General features: G+C 41.4%; 1 pseudogene; it reads left to right on the forward strand.

The window, feature by feature from the left end:
- The first annotated feature begins 9,167 nt into the window (after positions 1-9,167).
- Positions 9,168-14,589, forward strand: LOC117500579 (annotated as a pseudogene).
- The last annotated feature ends 5,086 nt before the right edge of the window (positions 14,590-19,675 follow it).

Genomic DNA, 19,675 nt, shown 5'->3' on the forward strand with positions numbered 1-19,675 from the left:
TTAGTGTTCTTTTTAACCAATATCTCTCAGAGGGGCGTGGGGAGTGGCTCCTTATTTTCATACTTTACACCATAGACCAGGGGTTCCCAAAGTGTGGGTCGCAAGATGAAACATTTTTTTTTAATTATTATTATTATTATTATTAATAACGTGTGCATAGACATTTTTCAGGGGCGGACTGGCCATCTGTAGAATGTCCCCGCAGTAAGGCTCCCCCCGTTGACAATTCACGTGGTGGGGGGTCGCCAGTCTCTGGCACTGTTATTTTGGGGGTCGCGGGCTGAAAAGTTTGGGAACCCCTGACAAAGGTTTTACACCCGAAAGAAGGGAGCCTCCTTCGGCTGTGAGTATGACTACTAGTGATGTGTCGGTCCTGCGAACGAGCCCGATTCTTTTTGAATGGCTCTTTGGTACGAACGAGGGGAACCGAGTCGTACTTGGTGAGAGCCGTTCTTGTTATCGTTCAATCGTTGGTCCGCACTCACTGCCTGCCAAAATCCACTCGCCTTTTAAAAAGCTTGATTTTGTTCCCCAAACGTATTCTGTGAAGACCCGCCCCTACTCTGATTGGTAGGTTTCAGCACGAGGAGTGAGATGGGGTGGGTCTTAACGGAATATGCGAGAGAGAGAAGTCATAACAAGTGGTACAGGACAGGTAGACGACGTGTTTTTCGGATGGAAAATGAGCCAAACACGAAAACGCAGCAGCATTTGGATGCACTTCAAGCAAAACCCAGGCAGTGATAAAGCTCACCATTTGTAAAGGCAAAATATCCTTTAAAGGGCCCATGTCATGGCCATTTCCACTGATCATAATTACATTGTTGAGTATACTAAAATAGATTTATACTGTGCAATTTTCCAAAACTCACATTGGTTTCGCATACAGCATCTCTGTCAAGCATGTGTATTCAGCAGTATTCACTTTCTCCACTAAACGACTCGTTGGAGCTCTTGCCCCCCCCTCCCTGTGAGCCTAGTGTGCTCCGATTGGTCAGCTCGGCCACTCGTTCTGATTAGTCAACCACCAGAGAGGCTGCGCCCATGTCTAACAGTGCTTTTCCCGGCTGCTCTCAGCGTAACATCAGTCTTATCATGGCGTCGGTACAGCGGTTATATTTTATATAAATATATATTTTTAACTGTTGTTATAGAAGAGTGTGACGGCCCCAGGCCTTTGTCTTACGATGGGGTGGAGCTGAAGAGGCTAATCAGCACGATCACGGACACCTCCGGACACTACGGCCCCAGTCTCTCTCCAAAGCGGCTGCAGGAAGGGACTAACTCTGCGATCCTCTCAACCACCTATCTTTGCATTTACCACAATAAATGTGCCGTGGTTTTGTAAACTCGTGTATGTCTCCTTGTCTTTCCGTTGTGGCCTACGAGCTACTCTCATAACAAGAGTAAGTTATTTTTACCCGTTATAAACTACTACTGTTTGATGAGAAATCAAATCATGGTTTGCTATATATGAATTCAGGGAAGAAAGGATAGGCCTACTAAGTATTTCCATTAAACTTTATTTTTAGACATGTACAAAATGAACATAAATATACATATATACACGGTATATCATCCATTCCTCCTCTTGCCTGCGCACAGCCGGTGCGGTGCGGTGCCTTTTAGCACGAGGCCTCAGATAGTAGTAGAATCCCTTCCCCGTCATGGATTGTCCGCCAGGATCTGGCTGGACGAAATCAAATGCAAATCACAAAATATTAGAGAACCTAGTTGTTTTAGATTCGTTAGTAGAGTTGTGTAATGAACAGCTTTGCCTGCTAATATGCTAAACCTAGCTTTGTTTACCTTGGTAGCTAACACGATATGAACGTTAGCTTGGAGGAAAGGCAACTATAATGCAGTGTAATAAAAACTACTATGAACAAAAGCTAGTGGTTCATATTAGGCTAGCAATAACGTGTTTATAATTGCAATCGTATACGGGTATTCTGCTACCATACAATGTAACTTGCATGAATACATTGTTTTGCGCTAGCATACAGCTAGCCTCGTTAGCTACATGCAGTATATGTACGGTCACAATGTACGGTAAACCGGAGTATACTGTATGAGTATTCCGTGTGTGTGACTGCAGACATTCTCCTGCCATGACAAACATGTAAGGCCATCTGCTGACATTGTAGTTGATATATTTAAACGCTAGCAACGTAGCATCACAAAAAATGTTTTTCTGACCAAAACTAGCTCTAGATCCGTGTGTTAGATCGCTACGCCAGCTATAATGTAATTACGTTTCGCGACTGACCGGCAAATCACCCGCAGTATACTGTCAATAGGTATTTTGTGTGTGAATGCAGACATTCTCCTGCTATGAGATACATGTATGCAAGGCCATCTGCTGATATTAGAGTTGATATATGGAAACTCTAGCAACTTAGTTAGCACAGTTAGCACTGTGTCAATGGCTTAGCAGTCCAACACAGTTTACACATTTAAACAGTCTTGTTTGATAAATACACAAATAACAAATGCAAACTTACAGGTTGTATACCCAGATCTTCCCCTGCTCCAAACGGTCCAAACAAGCTGTGCATATCCGGCCTCAAACTGGGCAATGTTTTGGAAGCTTTCGTCTGTGAAATGCCGGTTCTTCTTCGAACCTCTGGAGGAGGAAACACGCCGCTGCTGGTGTGGCCATAGCTCTTCGGGATTGGTCCATTTCGTTCCGGGTACCGGCATGACATCAGGCGGTACCCGGAACTAAATGGAAGAAGCCTCAAATGGGCAGTGACGTATCTCCAACGAGGCGTTTTGGGGAGGTATTTTCTGTGTTAGAGTTCTTTACCTCGCTACAGGGTTGTACTTTGAGGGTTTGGACTCTGCACACACCGTTTCCATGCATAAAAACCTTCATAAACACACAAGGGGACGGGTAATAACCGGAAAAGCATAGACATGGGAGCTTTAAAAGCAGGGTCAACAAATAATCTCCCATCGCCACTTAAAAACACACTATCTAATATTAAGAGTTGCATGAATTTCATTCCAGGCAAGGCAACTTTATTTACTTAAAGTGGACCTATCATGCTATATTTGAATAATATAGTGTAGGACCATACCTATATAAGGCATATTTATACTTTTTTTTTTCAAAAATACCAAACAGATCATGCATTTTAGCCATGCCTCATTTGCTCAATTTGACAATTTATAGCTCTGTTTGTGCAGGGGCAGATTCAGTGAGAACAGCACCATCTACTGGCCTGGCATATGTACTACAGCGTCTCCAGCGCTTTCGAACGGCAATGGCCGTGGCGGTCTCCTCCTGATTGGTGGAAGTTGGCCCAATAGCCGTAGCGCCACCGTCCTGACGTCAGGACAGTGTTCAAATCTGGATCAGTTTTATCAGATCCGTTGCAGCCCCTTTTTTAGAGATTTGGGTATGGAGGAAAAATAGAGAGGGTTGTGTTTTTCTGACACTTGGTGAGTTCCCTGAAACACCGGGGATACATATTCATGTATAAAAGACGTACAAAAGTGCATTTTGCATGATAGCCCTGCTGAAAAACCAGCTAAGACCAACAAGGCTGGTCAGGCTGGTCAGGCTGGTTTACCTGCTGTAACCACAACAATTTCCCAATTTGGGATCAATAAAAGTACTATCTATGCAGGACGGAGTCCAGAACAAAATGTCCCTTACGGGGACAATAAAGTATATCGTATCGTATGAAGATTAACTTTGAAAACAGTTATTTGTATGAGTCAAGCTTGCACAAATGAACCTGTTAACCTTCATGATTTGAATTATAGCAGCAGGTTTGCAAAATTGTCTCAAACATAATATATTAATTGTTTTTCCCCTGCACAATCTTATTACAAATACATTTTGTTTTGCTCTTATTTGTAGGGAGTCATATTGGAACAAGTGTGTATTCGCTTCACAGGAATGCAACTGTCTGGGAAAACCCTGAAGTAAGTAAAGAAGATCATTCTGTGGGAAGTATTTTTAAATGTGTAAGCTCACATGTGCCCATAGAAGTAAACCTATGATACTTCTACATAAAATGTTTTAAAATCATATACTGTCGTGGTATGATGGCCCTAAGGATCATAACACAATAGCATTTCAGCAAAACATGACGTTGGACGATGATTCTTTGTCTGTCAGTCTGCGACAATCTTAAATACTTCTTCTTTGAGAATAGACCAAACTTCAGGGCCACCACACAAGTGTCAAAGTCATTCAATTAGTGCACAATTAAGCAAACCCTAGTGGCCCCCCACTTGACCGAGATGTCAGCATATCACAGAGTGACTCCTAGGACCTAGCATGGTTTATTCCCTCACTGTATTAGGGGTGTGCGTGAGCATGAAACTCATTAAATGTCATGGGAGAAATTAAGAAAAAGTTTGATTAATGCCACACTGGTGTTTGTTTTTCCATCTTGTGTTCACACGGTCTTTGACCCCACTGCGTTTTCTCCCGGAGAATGTTTCCAAGAGGCCTCCTCACACATTCGTGCCCTTCTCTGCGGGCCAAGGGTTGTCCTCATATGATACCGTGTGACTAGCTTACTAAAAATAGGGCTACAGCTAAAGTTTACAACACCAGCACCATCTACTGGCCTGGCATATGTACTACAGCGGTCTTCCAGCGCTTTCGACGGACAATGGCCGTGGCGGTTCTCCTCCTGATTGGTGGAGTTGGCCCCAATAGCCGTAGCGCCACCGTCCTGACGTCAGGACAGTGTTCATAAATCTGATCAGTTTTTATCAGATCCCGTTGCAGCCCCCTTTTTTAGAGATTTGGGTATGGAGGAAAATAGAGAGGGTTGTGTTTTCTGACACTTGGTGAGTTCCCTGAAACACCGGGGACACATATTCATGTATAAAAGACGTACAAAAGTGCATTTTGCATGATCCCCTTTAACACATACAGAGGGTAAATTCAAAGTAGTACATTCACTGACATGAATGACATGGATATGGCGCCACCTTGTGTCATGTTTACAATGCAGATTATTGACATTACGTCTGGCAATACAGTCAATCATTATCCTGGTGATTATTTCGCAGATAAACCTAGTAACCACCCCGCCCCCTTTAAAAAAAAAAACGGCTCCTTTGAACGGCTCTTTGAAAGGAACGGAGCCATAAGATCCGGCTCCCTTCAAAGAGCCATAATTCCCATCACTAATGACAACAGACGGAGCTGTAGTGGTGTTCGGGGCAGGCCACATTCTCACCCACTTCCGGTGGTTACATCACACACACTCACACACACAAAACTAGGCTTGTTTGAGACAAGCGAGACCTGCGCAGATCTGCGCAATTGCGATCAACGTCTTGCTAGTGCGTTGCATGATGGTTAGTCATTTTGTCCGACTTGCTCAGGGAGGCTCGCCCTACATGAGTCGTTGAAAATCTCGCGGGACAAAGACGCCCGCAGACTTGAGAGCGAGGCGCGGGCGAGGCGGCGCAGTGTTCTCTCTCCACGGGCTTGCGGAAGCTAAATGCTTGATGGGAAACGACCATGGATGTATAATAAGAACGGAAAACGACTCGCTGGTATCCTCGAGCTGAACGCTCATTGGTGGTTTTTACCCCGTGCTGGTGATGAAACTCTCCATTGGCTCGGCAAAAGTTTGTTGTTGTTTTGTGTCAGTTTTACGGTCGCCACTTCCATTCACATTTTTCATCATTGTTCCACAATGTTTATCATCATGACATTAATATCTATATATTTTATACTATACTGTTAGAAATGAAATCATTTTAAATAGCATAATTCAGTCTAAAACATATCGTCAGTTTAAAAGCTGTTTTATTGTGGGAAAAATCCGGAAGTTCTCAGGAAATCTCAATGCCAAGCTTTTATTCTGAAAATCCTTCATATCCGAACAGTATGTAGAATGTAGCTAACAATGTGTTTTCTGAATGTAAAGTGAAAATGACATGGAGTGTTACACAACCAAAACGTACGGACTTTAACACTACATCGATAGACGTTTGAGATATTATTACGGCTGAATATTAAATGAAGGTACAGTTGATCGTAGAGTGTTTACACATACGTGAGTAGCTATGACGTCAGAGGGAGTTACCCTAAATGAGAACTGTGCCGTAGAGGTGTTTCCTAGGACTTCTAAAACTAACTATTACAGCTGTTTATAAGGTATTAAATAGAAAGTCATGACAGAGATAAGGAGGAGAAAAGGCTTAAGGAAGTAGGCAGGGAATACAGAATGTTCGAAATCATCTGTTCTCTCGCGATATCGAACATTGAAGATGAGAAGGGGGGCGGTCCCACTATTCACCACGGGAGAGAACGAGAAGAGGATCAAGGAGATGTGGGGAGGACAACCCGGGCTCTTTTTCCTACGCTGCAGCTCCCTGGAGACATCACCGGTTTTGTCTCTTCCTTACCCTTTGTTTGTTTCACTACCACGCTGCTTAATTAAAGTAACCAATTTGAACCCTTTCAGAGACTCATTTGTCTCTTAATCTTTAAACTTCTTCCTGGACGCGAGAGAATCAGCACACATCATAATACTTACTTGCACTGCTTACCGTTTTCATACTTTATATATCTTAGCATATTCATATCCCTCACTGTCCATTCAATTCATTCTATATTTTATTCTGGTAGATTGGGTACATTACTTTTCACTTTACTGCTTTTTGCACTCCTGGTTAGAAGCTAAACTGCATTTCGTTGTACTGTAATCTGTGCAAATAACAATAAAGTTGAATCTAATCTTGAGCAGGAACAATGTATTTACTTAGTAACATATCTGACATTAACGATTAACACATTTGTGCATGAAGAGAGAAACTTGCTCTGTCATAGGCCTACTGGGTCAGGCTACACAGGAAGTGGAGAGGAAAATATCACAAACAGAATACTACAGGATTGCTGGGAATATACAAAGTCCAGGGGCGTGGGTTTGGCTGGACAAGTAGGAGATAACGAGGGCATATGGAGTGGAGACCATAAAGTTTGCCAAAGCAAGCCCATTAGCAGTGTTCCCCCATGGCTTTCCCCAGAAGCTAATATAGATGTTGAGTATCATAGAAAGGAAAAAGAGTGGCAATAAATGAAGTGGGAATTTAAAACGATTATGTACCTTGAACGAAAAAGTATACAATTACCTCAAAAATGTATACAGGTGGATCTAAGAAGCAAGAATGCGTGGGGATAGGCGTGTATATACCAGAATTCAAAATATCAAATCTCAAAACGAGTGTCACATAACTTATCAGTTTATACAGCAGAAATACTCGCAGCAATTATTGGACTACAATAGGTTGAAGAGAGACCTGATAGGGTGGTGATATGCACAGACTCACGATCTGCTTTGGAAAGCATACAGTCCACAATAACTGTTAGAGAAGATTTAATCATTAGAACTAACCATTGCTACTGAGACTTCAGAGGAGGGGAATAGATGTGCAGTTATGCTGGGTGCCTGGCACATTAGAGGGGTTCAAGGAATGAGCATGCTGATAATTAGCGAAAGATGCGTTACAGAAGGAAATAGCAATACCAGTTTCACTTGGAAAAGGAGAAGGAAAAGCAATAATTAGAAGAAGGGGTATGGAAATATGGCAGAAAAAGGTGGGAGGAAGATCAGAAAGGGAGGAGATACCACAAGTTACAGAAATCAGTCATAATAAAGATCTATACAGAAAGGAACAGACGGGAGGAGATCATCATCACTATAACTCAGATTGGATCATCCAGGATTAAACGGCACAATGTTTATAATGGTAAAAAGCGAAGTTGAAGAATGCAGGGGGTGTGGAGTGAAAGAAAATGTGGAACACATCGTATTACACTGCAACATGTACAAAACAGAGAGGGAAAAAACTAAGAGACAGGGTCAGAGAGGCAGGAAGGGAGTGGAGCCTGATGGGGACACTGGGGACAGAAGGTGAGGGCGTAAGAGCTACCAGGAAGGCCATTCTTAAATATTTGAATGAAACAGGATTGATTGGAAAAATTTAAAACAACGTAAATACATGGTATAATTCCACAAGTGGTGATAGGATGATATGGTGATACACACTTTGTACAGTAGATGGCGGTATGCACCTTAAAGTTGTTTGCAATCCGCCAAAAAACCGAGAGAAGAAGAAGAAGCCGACTCCGAGGTTGCATTCGAATAGTCCATTTAGCTTAGGAACCTTCCTAACGGAGTGAAATGACCCGGAAGTCCCTCAGTGGCAGCCATGATAAGTGCCGTTCGAATTCTCTAAATTAAAAGGAAAGGAGGTTTCAAACTTCCTTTATAACCTCCTTTAGCTTAGGAACCACTGGACCTCCCTAACCGAAAGGAGAGGAGAAAATGCTAACCCACAATGCCTTGCAGCCGCAGCATTTGCCGTCACAACAGTCGGCCGTTCACGGAAACAACCGATTATGAACGAGAAATGATATCGGTATAAAGTTACGGTGCTTATTAAGCAATTTAAAACGTATGTGGTAAGTTGCCAAAGTGCTTTGTTTTGAACGTTCATCAGTATTATAATCAAAAAGAGAAATATGAACGTTAGTTTTTACTGAAATGATCAAATAAAGTCAATTTTCACAGTCTTTACTGAGCTGTGTGGGGTTTGTTCAACTTTTAAAAGATGTTTGAATGGTGATATACACAGTGATAGATGTTAAGGACTAACGTTATAATAAATACATTTGTATTGATTTTAAGATCTTTTCATACAATCATACGTATTGGGATCATTTGTATTAATGTGGACCGGAGGGAGAGGGTGACGAGCATAAGTTTCACTTTCCTTTTTTATTTCAATTCCAACTTTGGTCATGAAGAATATGTTTCTCTGTTGTCCCTGTTCATAAAGCATAAAACAACAGCATCAGAGCACGGTGCGGTGCAGAGTCTCTAGATGAGTTTACAGTAGTCCCTCGTTCTTATTAAACATCCATGTTGTAGTCCGCTGTATAGAAAACTGTAGTTTCCATAGTTTCCCCACAGCAGCAGGCGCACATTTATGACCTCCGCTGGCGCATCATAAACACGTCGGATAGTGAAAGTGCAGTCGGATTCTCTAAAGTGCCGCAGTCTCTTCTCCTAAATCCTTTTGAATTCTCCTATCCACTATCCCTTAACCCCATGACGTTTCACTCCGAGGTCAAGGAATAGACGATAGGGTTAGAACTTAGGAGCTGTTTTTTGGAGTATTCGAACGCAACCCGAGCTGTCCGACTTCAGGCGAGCTTTTTGAGACCTCCCCCGGCTGCAATCGGCTATTCTTGTCTACTTTCGAGACGAGCCGCAGCTACAACAAGCCTACTGTGTTGTGTGAATCACTGATCATCATCAAGGAAGTCGCAAGCATGGAGTCAACTGAGGGTTTCGTGAAGTATCAGCTGGGCTTACCCCACATGCACCACTTGATCGCGGTGCTCTGTGTTGTTGCCGTTGTTTATAAGTTGACAGTCTTGCTCGCCCAAAGAAGAGCTGCGATGCAAAGTATGGAATTGTTTCCAGGACCACCGTCGCACTGGCTTTTTGGACATCTAAAGGAGGTAACGTGTATAATGACTGCTCAGTGACGCAGAAGCAAGTGCAAGAATCAATTAATAATAATAATGTATTAAATAATAGAATCTCTGACTTACTGACCAATTTATTTTAATACCCTCACACTCACGCAATTGTGTAATACTCAACAGAATTCTACAAATGGTCTTCTTTAGTATTCACTAAGCACAAGAGCAGACAACAAACTAGTCAAATTAATAGTTATTAAATGAGCAGCCAACAATCAAAATTATGAAGTTACTGTTTAAGGACATTACAGGCAAAAAGATCGTTTTTTCATGTACTTGTTATTTTGGTTTATTTTGCTTCCATGTTTTCTTTCACTCTAATGGAAATAAAACTTCCAAGAAACACATATAAATGATGTTCGTTTTACTACCCTGTCATTTAAAGATGATTAAATGTAACATATCATTTGTTTATTTGCATGGGAGAATAGTCATTTCAGCAGCAGATGTAGAATGTGTCTTCCTGTCCTCACTCTAGCATGTTTCTGATCAGAGGAATAAGAATGAATGCAACCACTGCAAGTCCACTGAGACAAATGTAACATTTGTGATATTGGGCTATATACATAAACATTGATTGATTGATTGATGAACCGTCCCTTTTTGCAGCTTCCCCAGTGTTTGCAACTGTCAAAGGTCATCCCCAGTCTCATCATGTGCAACAGACTCAGATTTAGCAATAAGAAAAGCCTGAGAAAAACACTGCGAAAAAAGGAAATTCAAAGCGTATTCTTATGTTATTATTATTATTATTGGTGTTATTTAATTGGGTTGTCCCTGATTTGAACTTCTTTACATTTATTTAAGTACAATTTGGATGCAATTAAGGCTTAAACTTAGCAGTTGAGTATTAGTTTATAGAGCATCACAACTCAGGGGATAACTTTGTCCTCTTCAGGCTCCAGCATATTGGTTAAGCTTAATCTATGTTTTTATGTTTTCACTTTCAGTTTAAACAGGATGGGTCGGACTTGAAAAAAGATTGTGAAATGGGGACAGCAGTACCCTTATGCTTTCCCGATGTGGTTTGGTCCCTTTCTTTGTTTCCTCAACATTCACCATCCAGACTATGTGAAAAACTATATTGACATCTACAGGTGTGTGAGCCATTGTTTTATATCTTTACTGAAGTCATAAACCTTTACAATGTAGCAGTTAAGTCAAATTCATCTTTTGACAATGCTTTTTACTACGTCGTATACATGTAGACTCATATTGGTTTATTATCTGCATTTCAATAAACAAAGGTCAATGTAACATAATCTGTAATTGTTTTGTTTCGTAACAGAGCCAAAAGATAATATGGCATATACTTTTATTAAGCCTTGGATTGGTAAGATTGCTTTTACTTTCTCCTACAGCATATTTGGTTTACTGCACAGTATTTTCTGTTAAGCTGCTTCCCTCGCTGATCCATACTGCCTCTGTCTGTCTTCAGGTGATGGCTTATTGGTGTCTGATGGTCAGAAGTGGTTTCGCCAGAGAAGGCTCTTGACCCCAGGTTTCCATTTTGAAGTTTTGAAACCCTACGTAAATCTGATGTCAGACTCTGTTTAAAACCATGCTGGTACGTTAATGACAGTTTTTTTTGTTTATAAAATCAGTGTCTGTTTTTTTTGCCAAGTTGCATTTCACATAATTTGTACAAGGAAAATGCTTTTGTGTAAAGTGCTATAATAAGTAGTCAATGGTGAAGTGATGTGGAGGAAATATAGGCTTAGGCTTTCCAGATGCTGCAGCTATTTTATGTCAAAGTTGTTCCAGCTAAGTGTGTTGAAGTTTTTTCCACGTCCTGCTGAGACCTCACATCCGTTCTTTCACTGTTGCCAGGACAAATGGGAGAGTTATGCAAAAACCAATGAGTCCTTTGAATTGTTTAACCACGTGAGCCTTATGACACTGGACAGCATCATGAAGTGTTGCGTTCAGCTACAACAGCAACTGTCAGACCGAGAGGCGAGTCCATACAAACGTTTTCCCGCCATTCACAATTACAGGTTTATGTTCTCAGTTGTCTGAACTGTTTGTCTACGTTCTTATTTCAGCGGAACAAATGAATACATCAAGGCAGTGTATGAGCTCAGTAATTTGATTAACCTGCGGTTCAGGACGTTTCCATACCACAATGACCTCATTTTCTACCTCAGCCCACATGGCTTCAGACTAAGAAAAGCATGCAAGGTGGCTCACAGTCACACAGGTAAGATGTTCACAGATATTACCTTCATGACAATCTAAAACTGAATTTAGCTTGCCCATATATCGAAATTGTATAGGCTCTAAACTGTAGGTTTATGGTTGCTGCATTTTAAGAGTTACTGGGGATATGCTCATTAATTATTCTCTTATTTTGAAGGGGAAGTCATACGAAAGAGGAAAGAAGCACTCAAGGAGGAGAACGAGCTGGATCGCGTACAGGGAAAGAGAAACGTGGACTTTCTGGACATCCTTCTCTTAGCGAGAGTATGTTATGTGCCATGTATTGAATTCACAAAATGAGACACTTCTGATCAATGAAAAAAACAACATACGTAAAAAACTGCAATTGTCAAAGCAGCAAGCTCTCTATAGAGAATAATGAATTAATAATCGTGAACATTTTAGTAATGAGATATTTAAAGCATGAACAGTCTTAAAGTTGCCGCACATTAAAAAAGCGTAGTTGTGTCATGTTTATAACCTGAGATGACGCAAATATTATACTGTATGTGCTTAACCTGCAAGGGGCAAAAAACTAGGGCAAAAGGAAACGCAGAAGGTTTTTCGAATGAGCATTGATATGCTGAGCATGAGGCCACTGGTACAAAGGCAACAGTCTGGTTATTTTACTCTTATGAGGGACTCTTGAGCAGCAACTTAAAAGTTATACATTTCTGTTGTGCACATATAATCAATATGACACAATAAGCTACTCAAGGACACCTCTGTAACTCGGTAACTAAAATGTCAAGTCCTTTCTTTCCAAACACAGTTGACCTGTAAAAGGATCTGACAGACATTAGCTGTTTCTGTGCCAATTCCAATAGGCCTGCAACTTGTACGGTTTTTAATTGGAGTAGTAGTGTCACATTAAGACATAATATGTTCATTACTAATGTTTTAAGTTTGCCTTTTATTTAAGGATGAGAACAAACAGGGTCTGTCAGATGAAGATATACAAGCAGAGGTGGACACCTTCATGTTTGAAGGCCATGACACTACAGCCAGTGCCATGTCCTTCATCCTCTACTCTCTGGCCTGCCACCCAGAGTACCAGAAGATGTGCCGGGATGAGGTCCTTCAAGCCCTGGATGGCAAGGACACCATGGAGTGGTGGGCTTACATTTGAAAACAATGCAAATGTATGTCGTGCTGCCAATTGTTGAACTAACACTTGTCTGTTTACTTTTTAGGGAGGATCTCAGTAAAATTCCATACACTACAATGTTCATAAAAGAGTCCCTCCGCCTTTACCCTCCGGTACCAGGAATGTCCAGAATCACCACCAAGACCATTACCTTTTTTGATGGAAGGACTTTGCCTGCAGGTTTGTCTTTAATGGTTCTTTGCAGATGAATGTGAATAAAACAGCATACAGTTGCATGCATCAAACGTTTATACCCTGTGGTAAAAGATAAGGTAAAGGTATGCGGAACTGCAGGACGGAGTCCAGAACAAAATGTCCTTACGGGGACAATAAAGTATATCGTATCGTATGAAGATTAACTTTGAAAACATTTATTTTTATTGAGTCAAGCTTGCACAAATGAACCTGTTAACCTTCATGATTTGAATTATAGCAGCAGGTTTGCAAAATTGTCTCAAACATAATATATTAATTGTTTTTCCCTGCACAATCTTATTACAAATACATTTTTGTTTTGCTCTTATTTGTAGGGAGTCATATTGGAACAGGTGTGTATTCGCTTCACAGGAATGCAACTGTCTGGGAAAACCCTGAAGTAAGTAAAGAAGATCATTCTGTGGAAGTATTTTTAAATGTGTAAGCTCACATGTGCCCATAGAAGTAAACCTATGATACTTCTACATACATTTTTTAAAAATCATATACTGTCGTGGTATGATGGCCCTAAGGATCATAACACAATAGCATTTCAGAAAACATGACGTTGGACGATGATTCTTTGTCTGTCAGTCTGCGACAATCTTAAATACTTCTTCTTTTGAGAATAGACCAACTTCAGGGCCACCACACAAGTATCAAAGTCATTCAATTAGTGCACAATTAATGCAAACCCTAGTGCCCCCACTGGTCCGAGATGTCAGCATATCACAGAGTGACTTCTAGGACCTAGCATGGTTTATTCCCTCACTGTATTAGGGGTGTGCGTGAGCATGAACTCATTACATGTTCATGGGAGAAATTAAGAAAAAGTTTGATTAATGCCACACTGGTGTTTGTTTTTCCATCTTGTGTCAACACAGGTCTTTGACCCACTGCGATTTCTCCCGGAGAATGTTTCCAAGAGGCCTCCTCACGCATTCGTACCCTTCTCTGCTGGGCCAAGGTTTGTCCTCATATGATACCGTGTGACTAGCTTACTAAAAATAGGGCTACAGCTAAGTTTACAACACATTACAATACAATAGCCCTGCAGTAAAAACATATTTGGCAAACACGAAAGGCTTACTGAAAGGCTGTTGCTGTTGCCTTCTTGTCCAACCTATTCCAATATTATGTCAATCAAAAATATATATATCATTTGGTATTGACTGTTCATCTGATTTCCATAACCTTAAGTGCTGTCTTCCTATATGATGTTACTTTAAAGCTTAATTTGTCACCATATTCCACTCATTGGTGCTGTTTTCCTCACTCAGAAACTGCATTGGTCAGAACTTTGCCATGAACGAGCTGAAAGTGTCAACAGCGCTGACACTGCAGAGATACCATCTGATCGAGGACCCGACGCAAACACCACAGATAATTCCTCGACTAGTGCTTCGTTCACTTAATGGCCTCCACATCAAAATAAAACCTGTAGACCCATGAGTGAAAATGGAAATAACTGTTGAAAGAAAACCTGGGAAATAAATGACTCATAAGGGAACTTCTTCTATGATTTGACTAAACTTTTAAACTAACAAAGAATCATAAACAGATACTAATGAAGTGATTAACTGTTAAGTATTTTATCAAGTATCTAATCATTATTTACACTGGAACCTGTGTTAATGAGACATTTATCGCACTTGACTTTACATATAAAAGGAATATGACTTTTGTGATCGTCAAAAGGAAAACCTAAGTAACATTTTCATTTCATCATTTATAATTGCATCTCAACTGGTTTAGCTGATCTTTGTACAGAGCACCTTGACTTATGTAAATGTATCATGGAAATGTTAGTGTGACCTTTAACAGGTCAGAGGCACTCTTATTGCATCTAGTACATGTTTACCTCAGGAGAAACCTGATTGGAGTTATGCAAAAACATTTAGCTTACCTTTGCTCTCATTCTGTGTAGGGTTTGAGTCGTCATATGATTAGCTGACACTGTGCTGCAATCCCTACTCCGAAATATTATGTTACTACTTAAACACAATCTAAATAATTGACAATGTAGAATGCTGTAAAATCGTTGTACTTAAAGAATGCAGGTGTTGGGAGACAATAGGCGCGTTCACACCGGAGTACTTTTACCCGTACTTTTCCCGTTTAGTTCCGTTAGTGCCTGGAATTTTGCATTCACACCAAAAGAGAACTTAGTTCAGAGAACTCTTACCCCCATTTTTACTGCCTGCTAGAGAGGTGGGACTATCCTGGGAGAAAAAAGTACCAATTTCTGATTGGCTGGGCGAATTGCAAACCACGGCCCGTAAAACTCTGAAAAGTTTTTTGAAGCCGCCATTGTATTTGCTGACATTAGCATTATTAGCATTAGCCCCCCCGTTGACAATTCACTAGCACCCCTCCCCCCATTGACAATGCACGTGGTGGGGGGTCGCCAGGAGAGTACCACCTCTCAGCAGGCACTAAAAATGGGGGTAAAAGTTCCCGGCACTAAGTACTCTTTTTGGTGTGAACGCGACATAAGGGGTACTAACGGAACTAAACGGGAAAAGTATGGGGAAAAGTACTCCGGTGTGAACGCGCCTTAGTGTTCTTTTTAACCAATATCTCTCAGAGGGGCGTGGGGAGTGGCTCCTTATTTTCATACTTTACACCATAGACCAGGGGTTCCCAAAGTGTGGGTCGCAAGATGAAAACATTTTTTTTAATTATTATTATTATTATTATTAATAACGTGTGCATAGACATTTTTCAGGGGCGGACTGGCCATCTGTAGAATGTCCCCGCAGTAAGGCTCCCCCCGTTGACAATTCACGTGGTGGGGGGTCGCCAGTCTCTGGCACTGTTATTTTGGGGGTCGCGGGCTGAAAAGTTTGGGAACCCCTGACAAAGGTTTTACACCCGAAAGAAGGGAGCCTCCTTCGGCTGTGAGTATGACTACTAGTGATGTGTCGGTCGCGAACGAGCCGATTCTTTTGAATGGCTCTTTGGTACGAACGAGGGGAACCGAGTCGTACTTGGTGAGAGCCGTTCTTGTTATCGTTCAATCGTTGGTCCGCACTCACTGCCTGCCAAAATCCACTCGCCTTTTAAAAAGCTTGATTTTGTTCCCCAAACGTATTCTGTGAAGACCCGCCCCTACTCTGATTGGTAGGTTTCAGCACGAGGAGTGAGATGGGGTGGGTCTTAACGGAATATGCGAGAGAGAGAAGTCATAACAAGTGGTACAGGACAGGTAGACGACGTGTTTTTTCGGATGGAAAATGAGCCAAACACGAAAACGCAGCAGCATTTGGATGCACTTCAAGCAAAACCCAGGCAGTGATAAAGCTCACCATTTGTAAAGGCAAAATATCCTTTAAAGGGCCCATGTCATGGCCATTTCCACTGATCATAATTACATTGTTGAGGTATACTAAAATAGATTTATACTGTGCAATTTTCCAAACTCACATTGGTTTCGCATACAGCATCTCTGTCAAGCATGTGTATTCAGCAGTATTCACTTTCTCCACTAAACGACTCGTTGGAGCTCTTGCCCCCCCCTCCCTGTGAGCCTAGTGTGCTCCGATTGGTCAGCTCGGCCACTCGTTCTGATTAGTCAACCACCAGAGAGGCTGCGCCCATGTCTAACAGTGCTTTTCCCGGCTGCTCTCAGCGTAACATCAGTCTTATCATGGCGTCGGTACAGCGGTATATTTTATATACATATATATTTTTAACTGTTGTTATAGAAGAGTGTGACGGCCCCAGGGCCTTTGTCTTACGATGGGGTGGAGCTGAAGAGGCTAATCAGCACGATCACGGACACCTCCGGACACTACGGCCCCAGTCTCTCTCCAAAGCGGCTGCAGGAAGACTAACTCTGCGATCCTCTCAACCACCTATCTTTGCATTTACCACAATAAATGTGCCGTGGTTTTGTAAACTCGTGTATGTCTCCTTGTCTTTCCGTTGTGGCCTACGAGCTACTCTCATAACAAAGAGTAAGTTATTTTTACCCGTTATAAACTACTACTGTTTGATGAGAAATCAAATCATGGTTTGCTATATATGAATTCAGGGAAGAAAGGATAGGCCTACTAAGTATTTCCATTAAACTTTATTTTTAGAAATGTACAAAATGAACATAAATATACATATATACACGGTATATCATCCATTCCTCCTCTTGCCTGCGCACAGCCGGTGCGGTGCGGTGCCTTTTAGCACGAGGCCTCAGTAGTAGTAGAATCCCTTCCCCGTCATGGATTGTCCGCCAGGATCTGGCTGGACGAAATCAAATGCAAATCACAAAATATTAGAGAAACTTAGTTGTTTTAGATTCGTTAGTAGTAGTTGTGTAATGAACAGCTTGCCTGCTAATATGCTAACCTAGCTTTGTTTACCTTGGTAGCTAACACGATATGAACGTTAGCTTGGAGGAAAGGCAACTATAATGCAGTGTAATAAAACTACTATGAACAAAAGCTAGTGGTTCATATTAGGCTAGCAATAACGTGTTTATAATTGCAATCGTATACGGGTATTCTGCTACCATACAATGTAACTTGCATGAATACATTGTTTTGCGCTAGCATACAGCTAGCCTCGTTAGCTACATGCAGTATATGTACGGTCACAATGTACGGTAAACCGGAGTATACTGTATGAGTATTCCGTGTGTGTGACTGCAGACATTCTCCTGCCATGACAAACATGTAAGGCCATCTGCTGACATTGTAGTTGATATATTTAAACGCTAGCAACGTAGCATCACAAAAATGTTTTTCTGACCAAAACTAGCTCTAGCTCCGTGTGTTAGATCGCTACGCCAGCTATAATGTAATTACGTTTCGCGACTGACCGGCAAATCACCCGCAGTATACTGTCAATAGGTATTTTGTGTGTGAATGCAGACATTCTCCTGCTATGAGATACATGTATGCAAGGCCATCTGCTGATATTAGAGTTGATATATGGAAACTCTAGCAACTTAGTTAGCACAGTTAGCACTGTGTCAATGGCTTAGCAGTCCAACACAGTTTACACATTTAAACAGTCTTGTTTGATAAATACACAAATAACAATGCAAACTTACAGGTTGTATACCCAGATCTTCCCCTGCTCCAAACGGTCCAAACAAGCTGTGCATATCCGGCCTCAAACTGGGCAATGTTTTGGAAGCTTTCGTCTGTGAAATGCCGGTTCTTCGAACCTCTGGAGGAGGAACACGCCGCTGCTGGTGTGGCCATAGCTCTTCGGGATTGGTCCATTTCGTTCCGGGTACCGCATGACATCAGGCGGTACCCGGAACTAAATGGAAGACTCAAATGGGCAGTGACGTATCTCCAACGAGGCGTTTTGGGGAGGTATTTTCTGTGTTAGAGTTTTACTCGCTACAGGGTGTACTTTGAGGGTTTTGACTCTGCACACCGTTTACATGCATAAAAACCTTCATAACACACAAGGGGACGGGTAATAACCGGAAAAGCATGACATGGGAGCTTTAAAGCAGGGTCAACAAATAATCTCCATCGCCACTTAAAAACACACTATCTAATATTAAGAGTTGCATGAATTTCATTCCAGGCAAGGCAACTTTATTTACTTAAAGTGGACCTATCATGCTATATTTGAATAATATAGTGTAGGACCATACCTATATAAGGCATATTTATACTTTTTTTTTTTCAAAATACCAAACAGATCATGCATTTTAGCCATGCCTCATTTTGCTCAATTTGACAATTTATAGCTCTGTTTGTGCAGGGGCAGATTCAGTGAGAACAGCACCATCTACTGGCCTGGCATATGTACTACAGCGTCTCCAGCGCTTTCGAACGGCAATGGCCGTGGCGGTCTCCTCCTGATTGGTGGAGTTGGCCCAATAGCCGTAGCGCCACCGTCCTGACGTCAGGACAGTGTTCAAATCTGGATCAGTTTTTATCAGATCCGTTGCAGCCCCTTTTTTAGAGATTTGGGTATGGAGGAAAATAGAGAGGGTTGTGTTTTCTGACACTTGGTGAGTTCCCTGAAACACCGGGGATACATATTCATGTATAAAAGACGTACAAAAGTGCATTTTGCATGATAGCCCTGCTGAAAAAACCAGCTAAGACCAACAAGGCTGGTCAGGCTGGTCAGGCTGGTTTACCTGCTGTAACCACAACAATTTCCCAATTTGGGATCAATAAAGTACTATCTATGCAGGACGGAGTCCAGAACAAAATGTCCTTACGGGGACAATAAAGTATATCGTATCGTATGAAGATTAACTTTGAAAACAGTTATTTGTATTGAGTCAAGCTTGCACAAATGAACCTGTTAACCTTCATGATTTGAATTATAGCAGCAGGTTTGCAAAATTGTCTCAAACATAATATATTAATTGTTTTTCCCTGCACAATCTTATTACAAATACATTTTTGTTTTGCTCTTATTTGTAGGGAGTCATATTGGAACAAGTGTGTATTCGCTTCACAGGAATGCAACTGTCTGGGAAAACCCTGAAGTAAGTAAAGAAGATCATTCTGTGGAAGTATTTTTAAATGTGTAAGCTCACATGTGCCCATAGAAGTAAACCTATGATACTTCTACATAAAATGTTTTTAAAATCATATACTGTCGTGGTATGATGGCCC

The sequence above is a fragment of the Trematomus bernacchii genome, unplaced genomic scaffold (assembly GCF_902827165.1).
Source record: "Trematomus bernacchii unplaced genomic scaffold, fTreBer1.1, whole genome shotgun sequence".
Classification (NCBI taxonomy): domain Eukaryota; kingdom Metazoa; phylum Chordata; class Actinopteri; order Perciformes; family Nototheniidae; genus Trematomus; species Trematomus bernacchii.